Source organism: Pteropus medius, unplaced genomic scaffold (assembly GCF_902729225.1).
Source record: "Pteropus medius unplaced genomic scaffold, Ma_sr-lr_union100, whole genome shotgun sequence".
Taxonomy (NCBI): domain Eukaryota; kingdom Metazoa; phylum Chordata; class Mammalia; order Chiroptera; family Pteropodidae; genus Pteropus; species Pteropus medius.
The window spans coordinates 16,053,929-16,064,459 of NW_024340692.1; the positions used below are offsets into that span (position 1 = coordinate 16,053,929).

At 39.2% G+C, this 10,531-nt stretch overlaps 1 pseudogene; it reads left to right on the top strand.

The window, feature by feature from the left end:
- Window positions 1-10,393: 10,393 nt before the first annotated feature.
- Window positions 10,394-10,509, top strand: LOC120594867 (uncharacterized; annotated as a pseudogene).
- Window positions 10,510-10,531: the final 22 nt, after the last annotated feature.

A 10,531-nucleotide genomic window follows, 5' to 3' on the forward strand; every position in this document is an offset into this window, starting at 1 on the left:
TTTCCAGAAATAGTGCTGGAGAATCTCCACCCTAGACGCTTCCTTTCTCTCTAGAAAAAAAAAAAGCAACAGTGCTTCTGGTGTTTCCCAGGAGAACACAGAGGCTTGCCCCAAACAGACAGATGTCAACTAGTCCATCCTTCATTTCACTGGCTGGTCACTGGAGCTTAAAGAAGAGGAAGTAAATTCATGCGTACATCCTGTAACCTCTAGCCACGGGTCAAATTTCACTAAAGTCTTAAAAATGACCACTTTTACAATAAACTCTGGGCAGCCATTTCATCTCAAGGAAACTGTCCAGATCCAAGGTCAAATGATTCCTGATATGCCTGGGTTGTATATGGCATTTCCTTGAAATAAGTAAACCTCTCTGGGAAAGACCACAGAACAGAAGAAAGAGAAGTACGCTGTGATGAAGTAGAAACAGACATTACTTCTCAGTCTCGACAGAAATTTGCCCCCAGGCTGCACAGTAAAGGCCTGGAAATCCCAGAGCAGCAACTGGGAAGTCCCACCTGCTCTGTATTCTCCTGAGCGTTTTTATGGTCATGTCAACACTTATCCCTCTGTTTGTGTAGATTAACCCTAAAGAAACTTGTTCCCTTTGTGGGTGGCATTTTTTGTTTCAGTTCTCTTGATTTTTCTTCCCTTTTTATTTTGTAATCATTTCCATTCCCTCTGTGACACCAGAAGAAAAGAAAACCTTTAAGAGATGATGCCCTGGTCATCTTCAAGCCACAAACACAGGTGTTAATCTTAAGTGAAAGGACACCTGCCTCCCTGCTCAGACTGGTTAAGTCCGAATTGATCAGCATCTTTTGTCGATCAGCATCTTTTCTGGTGAGTCTGTGGCCCAGCATGGCAGTAAGAACCCTGCAGCAGGCAAATAACACTTTGAATCCTGTCATTACCACTGAATAGTGCATGACCTCAGACCAGTTACTTAACCCCTTTAAACCTCACTTTCCTGGCCTCTAAATCCAAGATTAACGGTAGCGTCCACCTTTACAGGGATGTTATAAGGATTACATGATTTTATGAAGGGTCAGGAAACCCTGACTCCAACCACAGTATTTTATGGAGGTCCCCATGAATTAGAGGCCTAAGAAAGAGAAGATGAAATGGAACGGCTCAACATTTTATGATAACTTTAATATCATCCGCGCTTTTCCTTATGCTTATGTGACTTCAGTTTCCCCAAGATGATCTACCTTGGAGAGAATAAGGACAAGATGTTCATTTTGGTCTGCAGTATCCTACTCTCTGGCCCCAAATCCTTATTGATCCTTCAGTTTTAACTACTTTTCTTTAACCTCATTAGGGTCACCCCATGATCTATGTCTCGGATCCCATACTCTCCTACCTTCCTTAGGAAGAAATCTTAGATGTATTAATTATCCCTTCTTTCCTCTCAACTAGGTCCTTCCTGTCAGTGTTTAACACCTTCTAGACCCCTTCATATTAGTGAATAATCTCCCGGGGCCATACATATCTCCACTCCTGCTACTACTCTGTTTCTTTACCTTCAGAGTCAGCCTTTTAACAAATTGTGTATTCATTGCTGCCATTTTTTCATACTCGGTTCACTCCTTAGCCCATTATAATCTGGTTTCTGGCCCAAACATTCCTCCAGGAGTCCTCACTAACATCTCTAACGGTTTCCGTGTTGTTTAACCCAAAAGACATTTTTCAGTCTTCATCTCATTGACCTTCGTCAGCATCGGACGTGGTCCCTCTTGCTTGGACTTCCTTGGCTCTGGGACATTACATCTCGCTTTCCCTTCTACCTCTCTGGATGCTCCTATTTAGTTTTCTGTTACTGGCTCATTCTCCTCCTCCTGTCATTAAATGTTGAATTTCCTCAAGTCTCAGTCCTAGACTCTCTTTTCACTTTATGCACTATCTCCAGGAAATCATTATCAATTATGATTTCAATTATGTACATGTCAGTAGACACCAACTTATATATGCTTCTCTGTGGTCCAGACCTGGATGCCCACCTATCTATTACATCTCCACTTGGAAGGCATTCCTTATCAACATGTCCAAGACCAAGTTTATGATCTTTCTCAGTAAATCTGCTGCTCTTCCTTTGCTCTATATCTCAATGAATGGCATCATTATCCATCCAGTGCGTGTCATCCTTGAGGTCTTCCTCTAGCTCACTCGCCATACCTAATTTACAGCCAAGGCCTGCTACCTCTTTCACTTCCAAAGTATCTCTCAAAACAATCTCAATTCCAGTAATTCCATAGTCATCACCCTAATCGATGCTGCTGTAATGTTCTCTCTGTTTTACTGGACTTCCTCCCCTTCGCTCTGCTTTCCCAACCCCATTCTTTTCACCAACACAGCCAATCATATCATGGTCTTCCATAAAACTTGTCAATAATTTCCTATTGATCACAGGAAAATAACCAAGATCATAATATGGTGCGGCAAAGACTGCCTTTCCATAATCTCCATTTTCCCCTCTTCCATACAAAAATCATATATTATTAGGATGGCAATGTATCTCTCTCTCTCTCTCTCAAACACACACACACACCCCATTTTCTAACCTCCATTACAGAAAGGAATAACCTATGATATGTAAGCAGAAGTTAAATGTAGTGGCAAGGAAAGTCCTTTTAACCTTGTCCTTTTAATGCTTCATGCCTGAAATGTGGGTGTGATGACTGGAACTCCAGTGACCATCTTGAGACCTTGAGGATGGAAGCTTAAACTAGAGATGGTAAGGCAGAAAGATGAAAAAAAGCCTGCATACTGATGGCTTTGTGGAACAACCATACAAGACTCTACTTCTAGGCTTCTTCTGCATTAGAGAACAAAATCTTTTTTTGGTTTAAACTCACCGTCATTGGATGTCTGACTTTAAGAGTTGAACTCCATCTCTGATACACACAAAATTTATAAGGCCCTACATGCACTGGTGGCTGCTCTACCTCATCTGCTTCTTTTTGCCCCACCCTTGCCCTTATGTTCTTTGATACACACTGGTCTGAATTCAGTTGTTCAAATACAACACGTGGGCCTTCCTGCACAGAGCCTGTGTGTATTCCTCTCTGTCTACAGAACTTTTCTTCCTGTCCCTTTATCTTCCAGCCTGACCTAAGTTACCTCTACTCACCCTTCAGATCTCAGGTGGAGCAGACATTTCTTAGAGAAGTCCTCTCTGAACATCCTTCTTTCTCTCTTCATTCCCTCCCTCCACCAATCTAGACTAGGTTCCTTTGTCATGTGCTGTCTTAGAACTATATTCTTTTGCTCTGGAATACTTTTCTTAGGTTTAAAAATTAGACATTCATTTCTGTAATGACTTGGTAAATCTCTGTCTTCCTTATTAAATTTAAATTTCATGAAAGGAAAGGCTATGTCCGTTTTTTTCCAACATTTTATTTATTCCCAGCATCTGGCACGGTCCTTGATATGTGCGTGTATTTGATGCCTAATAAATAACAGTCAAATGAATGAATGGATGAATGAAGACCCCCCAGTCCCTTTTTCCTAATCTGTATCAGGCCCTCCACCCCCATTCTCTCTTGCCTCAACCACTCTTTTGCCAAAACTCTCAACCACTTTGCACTAACATTTTCATAGTGTTTTATAGCTTGAAAACAACTTCATATAAATTACTTCATTTTCAGTCTCTCCAACAGCTCTATAAGATACTTAAAAAGTGGCAAGTCTTTTTCCAGTTTTTCAACATAAAATCAGCATTTTCTAATCCATTTAAATGGTCACCCAAGTTTGTGACCTCATTCCCTCTCATTTAAATCTCGAGCCTCAGCAGTAAATTGCAATTTTGAGAATTTTTCTACTGCTCTTTGGACACCCAAAATGTACATTCAAACCAAAAAAGGTCAGCTAGGGAAGAAACTCTTAATATCACACCACTGGTCCCTCCAATGAAATAATGCTTTTTGTATCTAATTCAGAAGCCAGTTGATGCTGACACTGCTGGTTCAGGCATGCTTTAAGAACCACTGTTTTAGTGACTCTTCAAAGGAAGAAAATATGTTTCTTTAAAGGAACCCAGCAGTGGATAAATTTACTGTTCTGTATTTTTAATAGCAGCCTACAGAGCATGTCAACTTGGGTATAATTTCTAGCTTACCTAGGAGTTAAAACAGTAGAGTTGTGATGATCTGCTGAGCCATTGTATATCACCCAGTGAGTTATGAGGAAGAGAAGCCATCAGACCTCAGTGGGAAAGCCCCGGGTTGGTGGGTAGCTTGCCCAGCCTCCTGGAGCTACCTTCCTCCTAAGACTGAGGGTCTTAGGACATCACAGCAGCACCTACATGTGCTGAAGTAGCCTGCATTTCAGTCTCCATTTCAGCTCATCCACTATCCCAGGCACACAAGTGTGGTCCTTGGAATACAAATAGCATGAGGAAAGCAGGATGGCCTCTCTAATTCCACTTTAACTCTACTTATATTTTATAAAGTGAAATTATTTCCTCTGATCCTGGCCATCCACCCTAGTCTGATAACCTTAACAATCTTAATATCTGTGCATTTTACAGTTTTCTCCCACCAAGATGCTTAATGTTTCACATTTTCTTCCTCTATTTCCCTACTACGATGGTCTGGGGAAATTGGTTTGTTCTTAATGTATGGTCGTGTCTATTTTCATGATTGGTTTTGAATCCCTGTTTTGTATATAAGACCCAGGATCAAAACGAAAACTAGCTATTCCTTTTATCCAGTCAACAAATCTTTATGAAGTTCCAGACTACGGGAGGCACCAGCATAGGCAACAGACACATAAAGAAAGAAAAATGTCTTCACTGCTCCTGAGGAATCTCTCTGAAGCCTGTTTTCTCATCTGAAAAAATTAAGGTAATAATAACCCCATCTCGCACAGTTGTAGCACTTAAATGAGATAATACATATTAAGTTTTTAGTAGTGTGCCCAGTGCATCATAAACATTCAACACAACCTTGTTGTTATGAAATTAAAGATAATACCAATGTTTAAACTCATGAGCAAAAATATATTATGGCTTTATCATGCTTTGAATAAAGAAGTACTCAAATTGAAAAGTGTAGAATTTTATTACATCTCTTATTACCAACATTACCATTCTAATATCTACTAATACCAATAGCCCAGGCCTTTGCTTAAGGTGAATTGCATATTGCCTATAAACCAATATAAGTTGTGTCTTTACGGCATTACTTTCTGCCATGTGTATTATTACTAGTACTGTCAAGGAAAAATAACTACTAACACTTTTGAGCGCTATTCTTAAATTCTCTGCGATATGCTCTCAGTTAACCCCAAGGCCACACTATAAATGAAATAACTGTTTTTCATCACCCTTTTACAGATGAGGAAACTGATACCCAGAAAGTTTAAGTGACACAGAAAACTTTACAATATGGCTCTTACATACAATAATCCTCAGATATGCACACACGTGTGTGTCAGAAGGAAAATTATCAAGCGTGTAAGGGTTCTAGGCCTCAGGATGAAACAGATTCTGGTTCTACCTACTGCCTTTCATCTCCTTCTGTAACCTCTGAAGAAGGTCCCAGCTTGCTAGATAGTCTGTTATGTTGGAGTTTTGTCCTGAAAAATGGGTAAAAACAGATTGAGGGAGAGAAGAATAAGAGAAACTCGAGTTAGGGTTGTGGGTGGAGTTTGAGGAGTGTTGAGAAAAGTGTGGGAGTTGCAGTGTGCATCAAAAGTGGATAAGCGATAAAAGAGGAATTCTGAGAGGTATGCACTCGAATGTGTTCTCGAAAGACAAGTAAATATCTTGAGTTATTTTTAAATGGTTTTCTTCAGGTGACAGACTGGCTTTCTTTGATTAAGAGGCTGCTTCGAAACTGGACAGTGTGGATGAACAACTTTTAAATATTATGGGTGTTTGTTTAAAACATTATGACTTTATCAAAATTCTCATGATTTTATTTGTGTTTGCAATATAATGCTGGTGATGACAAATTTTGAAAGACTTTGTTTTGGGAAGGCGTTTCTTACATTTCTCATGGATCAGAACACCTAGAAATTACAGTGCCCTTTGCAGAATGCCAACTATTGATATGTCTAATTCCCTCATAGAATAACTTTAGCAAAGTTATCTGTCAGCTGAAAATAGATTAATGGAATTTGAGCTGGAAGTTACCTTAAAGAGATGGAAACACTCAGGTTCATAGAAAAGTTTACTTCTGGAAATGAAGACTTTATTACGTAAACTCTGCGCAGGACTCTGCATCTTCACAGGTAAGAGAATGGTCATGTGCCACTTAACAATGGGGATACGTTCTAATGCTCATGCTTGGGATTTTTTTAATTGCATTTTATTATTAAGGTGTCCTTGTTGTTGCTGGCTTCTTGCTTAATGAAATTCACTGCCCCCTCCATGGACTTTAATTATAAGGTAGAGGAAATGAGTAACAAAGAATCCAATTTGAGTGGCAGTAAGGCCATTTCCAGTTAACTTTTTGCAGATCCCCACTGTGTGCTTCCTTCTCATAAACCATGGAATTAAGCACATGAGCTCACTGGATTAGGCCTTGCTGCTCACTACTGTCAGAATGAATGGAGTAGATAATGGTAGGGCTGTGTTAAGCTGCAAAGGCTGGGTACAGTCTCAGCATGATGTCTATTACAGGCTGCATGGCAGAGAACTCACTTAAATATCTGCTCAAAAAATTAGGCCTCAGAGTGCAAGTAAACTGGTCACTACTTAAACAGAACAGGCTATTGGGGCCGGAAGGTATGTTAGTAAACCTGATCCAAAGACTCCTTTTTTTTTTTTCAATCCAAAGATTTTCTTTCTTCTTTTTCTTTTTATTTTATTTTATTAGTTCCAAAGACTCTTAACCCGTGTACTCGGATGAACTTCCCAAGGTCTAGAGTGGTGTTAATGCCCTACCCACATCCCCCGGGGCCCACCCAGAGGTTACCTTTGGTGGACAATTCCCATACAACTGGAAGCCTTCTTCTCAAACACCTATCTCTTCTGCCTGAGGGTTTTCTGTGGCTGTAGGAGCACACTTGCACAAGGGCAGGATAGGCGGGGATAGCTAGACAGTTAACACTATAGTCCTCAACCAGTACAGGGCGGGTTTGATAAACATCTAGCTTTTTCACACTTCAGTGGGTATATTCTGCAATTGTCTCAGAGGACTTCCAGCAAAATGGTACCTCTGTTACACACAGTGGTACCTACTAATTAATATACCCTTTATTGTGGTTCCTTTCTACTCTGTTTTCCTTTCTCATCATGTTCACTGGGATTGCCTCCCAAATAAATTTCTTGCACCTAAATCCTTGTCACAGGAGCTACTTTTGAGGGAACCTAAATTAAATCAGGGTTTATAAACTCTTGAAACTAAGTGCAAAAGTGTGCGTGCCTGTGCATTTTTCTGGGAAAGGGTATAAAGCTTTCATCAGATCCTCAAAAGTTCTTACCCCAAACTCCAAAAAGAACAAGAACCACAGTTTGTCATTTCATGAATGAGAAGAGCTATTTCTTTTGGGTTAATGTAATGATCACTTTCATCCTGGGAAACCAAAAGTAATGGAGTCAACATTTTAACTTGTGGACAGATCACCATAATGGGAACTAGAATGGCAGAGAGAACAGCACCTGTGTGTGGGAGTTTAGAACAGAAAAGATCTTTACATACAGTCTTCAAGTGTTGTTTCCAAGACCGATGGTTGTCTAAGGCTAATCTGATGTGTGTGTGTGTGTGTGTGTGTGTGTGTGTGTATGTGTATTATTTTATGCCTAAAGTAGAAGGGCCAGTCACAGAAAGACAAAAACTGTCTGATTCCACTTATATGAAACACCTAGAGCAAGTCAAATTCATGGAGACAGAAAATAGAAAATAGAAAGGTTGCCAGGGGCTGGGGGTGGGGGAGGATGGAAATAGAGAGTTGTTTAATGGGTATAGAGTTTTATTTTGCAAGAAGAAAAGAGTTATGGAGATTGGTTGCACAAGAATGTAAAAGTACTTAATACTACTGAGCTGTACACTTAAAATGGTTAAGAGGGTAAATTTTGTGTGTATTTTACCACAATTGTAAGAAAAATGTTTAAAAGCCACAGGTCTCAATCAACAACAACAACAACAACAAGTAGAAAGAACTGTGACACCTTCTCCCCGCCCCCGCTACTTTGGCACTATTTATTTTTAGGGACTGGTGCTAACAGTATATAGTAACAACTTCAGGGACAGACAGATCCTTAGGTTCCTCAATGCTCAATAAGAATATTTTAGTGTTATTTTTTCTCAATTATGGTAATCAAAAATATTAAAGTATATTCTGCATAATACAGCATTTGAGTATGTGTAATTGCTAAGCAATCCCCTTGAGTTAGAGAATTTGACTTTTATTGACTTTTAGTCTGGCTACTGTTAGAAGGGTAAGTCTTCCTGTCTAGTCGTCATCAATAGTGGTGAGTCTGCCACTCTCCTCATGTCAAAGGCATATATGGTGTTAATTTGCCATTGGAAAACCTTTTTTCTAGAGTAAGATTTTAGTCTCTGTGTTTTTTAACAAATCGAGACTTAAATTTGCCATCATGAAAATGACAGAGATTAACGGAAATGTGCTATTGTGATTGTGAACAGTGAATGTAAAATGCAAGTGAGGTGCTGGAACCCAACAACCAGCAGAGAACATGTGATTCCTCTGCATGAGCAGAGGTTTCACGGGAGCTTAAATATTGTAAGTTGAAGTCAAAGAGGCTATGATATAAAGAAATCTTAAGATCAAGTTACTATTAAAATATTCTATTTTAACATTCTGGTAGTTAACTCTTTAATAAAACCAAAAATTTGTTTTTGACATCCGTTAGGGAAAAAAACCTTCAAATTTTTTTTCTAATACCAATAATTAGAGAAACACGCTTAGTCCAGATTTTGACAATTCAGTAGAACTAACAAATTTTCAGTGAATACGATAGCTTTTCAAAGTTTATAAAGCAATGCTACATTAAAATTGGCTTTTAATTTTGGTTACTATAAGGCACGATTACCCTGAATTATTAAACAAAACCTTATTGTTATTAATGTAATTTTATACAAAATACTTTACAAATAGGCATCATTCACATCGATATTAAGAAACATCAAAAAAACAAATGCAGGATAAATGTAGATCTGTACTTGTTGTTTGTCTTTTAGTTTGGTTGTTGTTTTATATTTACCTGTTTATTGTAAAGGATACAGAAGAACAGCCAGATGAAGAGGTACGTAGGTGCAAGAGTTTCCGGCCCTGTAGGTCTGATGTGCACTCACCCTCCCGGCACACGGATGCATTCTGCACTCTGGAAGTTCGCTGAACTTTACTCTTTTGTGTTTTCATGAAGCCCTCATTACCTAAACATGACTGATTAAAGTATAGCCCTTGGCTATTGCTTCAACTTCTAGCCCTCTCCCTTCCCTAGAGGTCAGGGGGTGGGGCCGAAAGTTGTCATTTGTGTTTCAATGTTAGGATAAAACAAATCCTGGATCTAATAGAAAACTTTTGAAGATTTCTAGGTTTCCCCCCTAAGTTATTTATTTATTTATTCATTTTTATTTATTTACTTTAGTTTCTAAGCAGGGAGATGATATATTGAATGTCAAAGTACGATGTCACAAAAGGTAACATATGGTGTAAAAAATGAATATCATCAGGTTTCTTATCCTGACTCTGCTCCTTATCAGCTATGTAACCTTGGACAAGTTACTTCTCTGAGTCCAGTGTTTCCATATGTAAGAGGAGGGATAATAGTTGCTTTAGCTTATAGTGAGATTACAAAGATTATAGATAACGTCTCCAAAATAATTAGTGCAGAGCCCAGTATGTCTAGTACATAGGAGGTCAATAAATGGTAAAGATTCTCAGCTAGCTATGTGCAGAACGTAAGATGTGAGGGCACGTGTCTCCTTTGTTTTGAAGCTATTACAGTCATATACAGATAAGGTGATTAGGATCTGGGCTAAGACAGTGATAGTGGTAACAGAAAAGACTGAATAAATAGGAGACTACTAGAACTTGGAGATCAATTAGACGTAATGGGAGCTAACATTTATTGCATGCCTAGTATGTACCGAATACTATTCTAAGCACTTCATTGTTGTTACTCCATTCTATTTAAAACATTATAAGGAGGTACTGCTATTGTTGCCATCTCACAGTTGAGAAAGCTGAAGCTCACTGAGGTAAAATAACTCTCCAGGAATCAAATAACTAAGAAAAGGCTAACAAGGACTCAAACCCAGGCAGCACAGTACCAAAGCCCATGTGCTAAACTACAATGCTGTACTGTCCCTCACCATCAGAAGCAGTAAGAAAGGACATGGTTCCATAGTGTAGTGGTTAGCACATCTGCTTTACATGCAGAAGGTTCTGGATTCATGCCCCAGTGGAGCCACAGTCCATGGTCTATGGCCATGCCACCCTGAAGAAGCCCGATGTCTGATCTCGGAAGCTAAGCAGGATTAGGCCTGGTTAGTACTTGGATGGGAGACCACCTAGGAAGACCAGGTGCTGTAGGCATGAGTAATAATAAATAATTAAA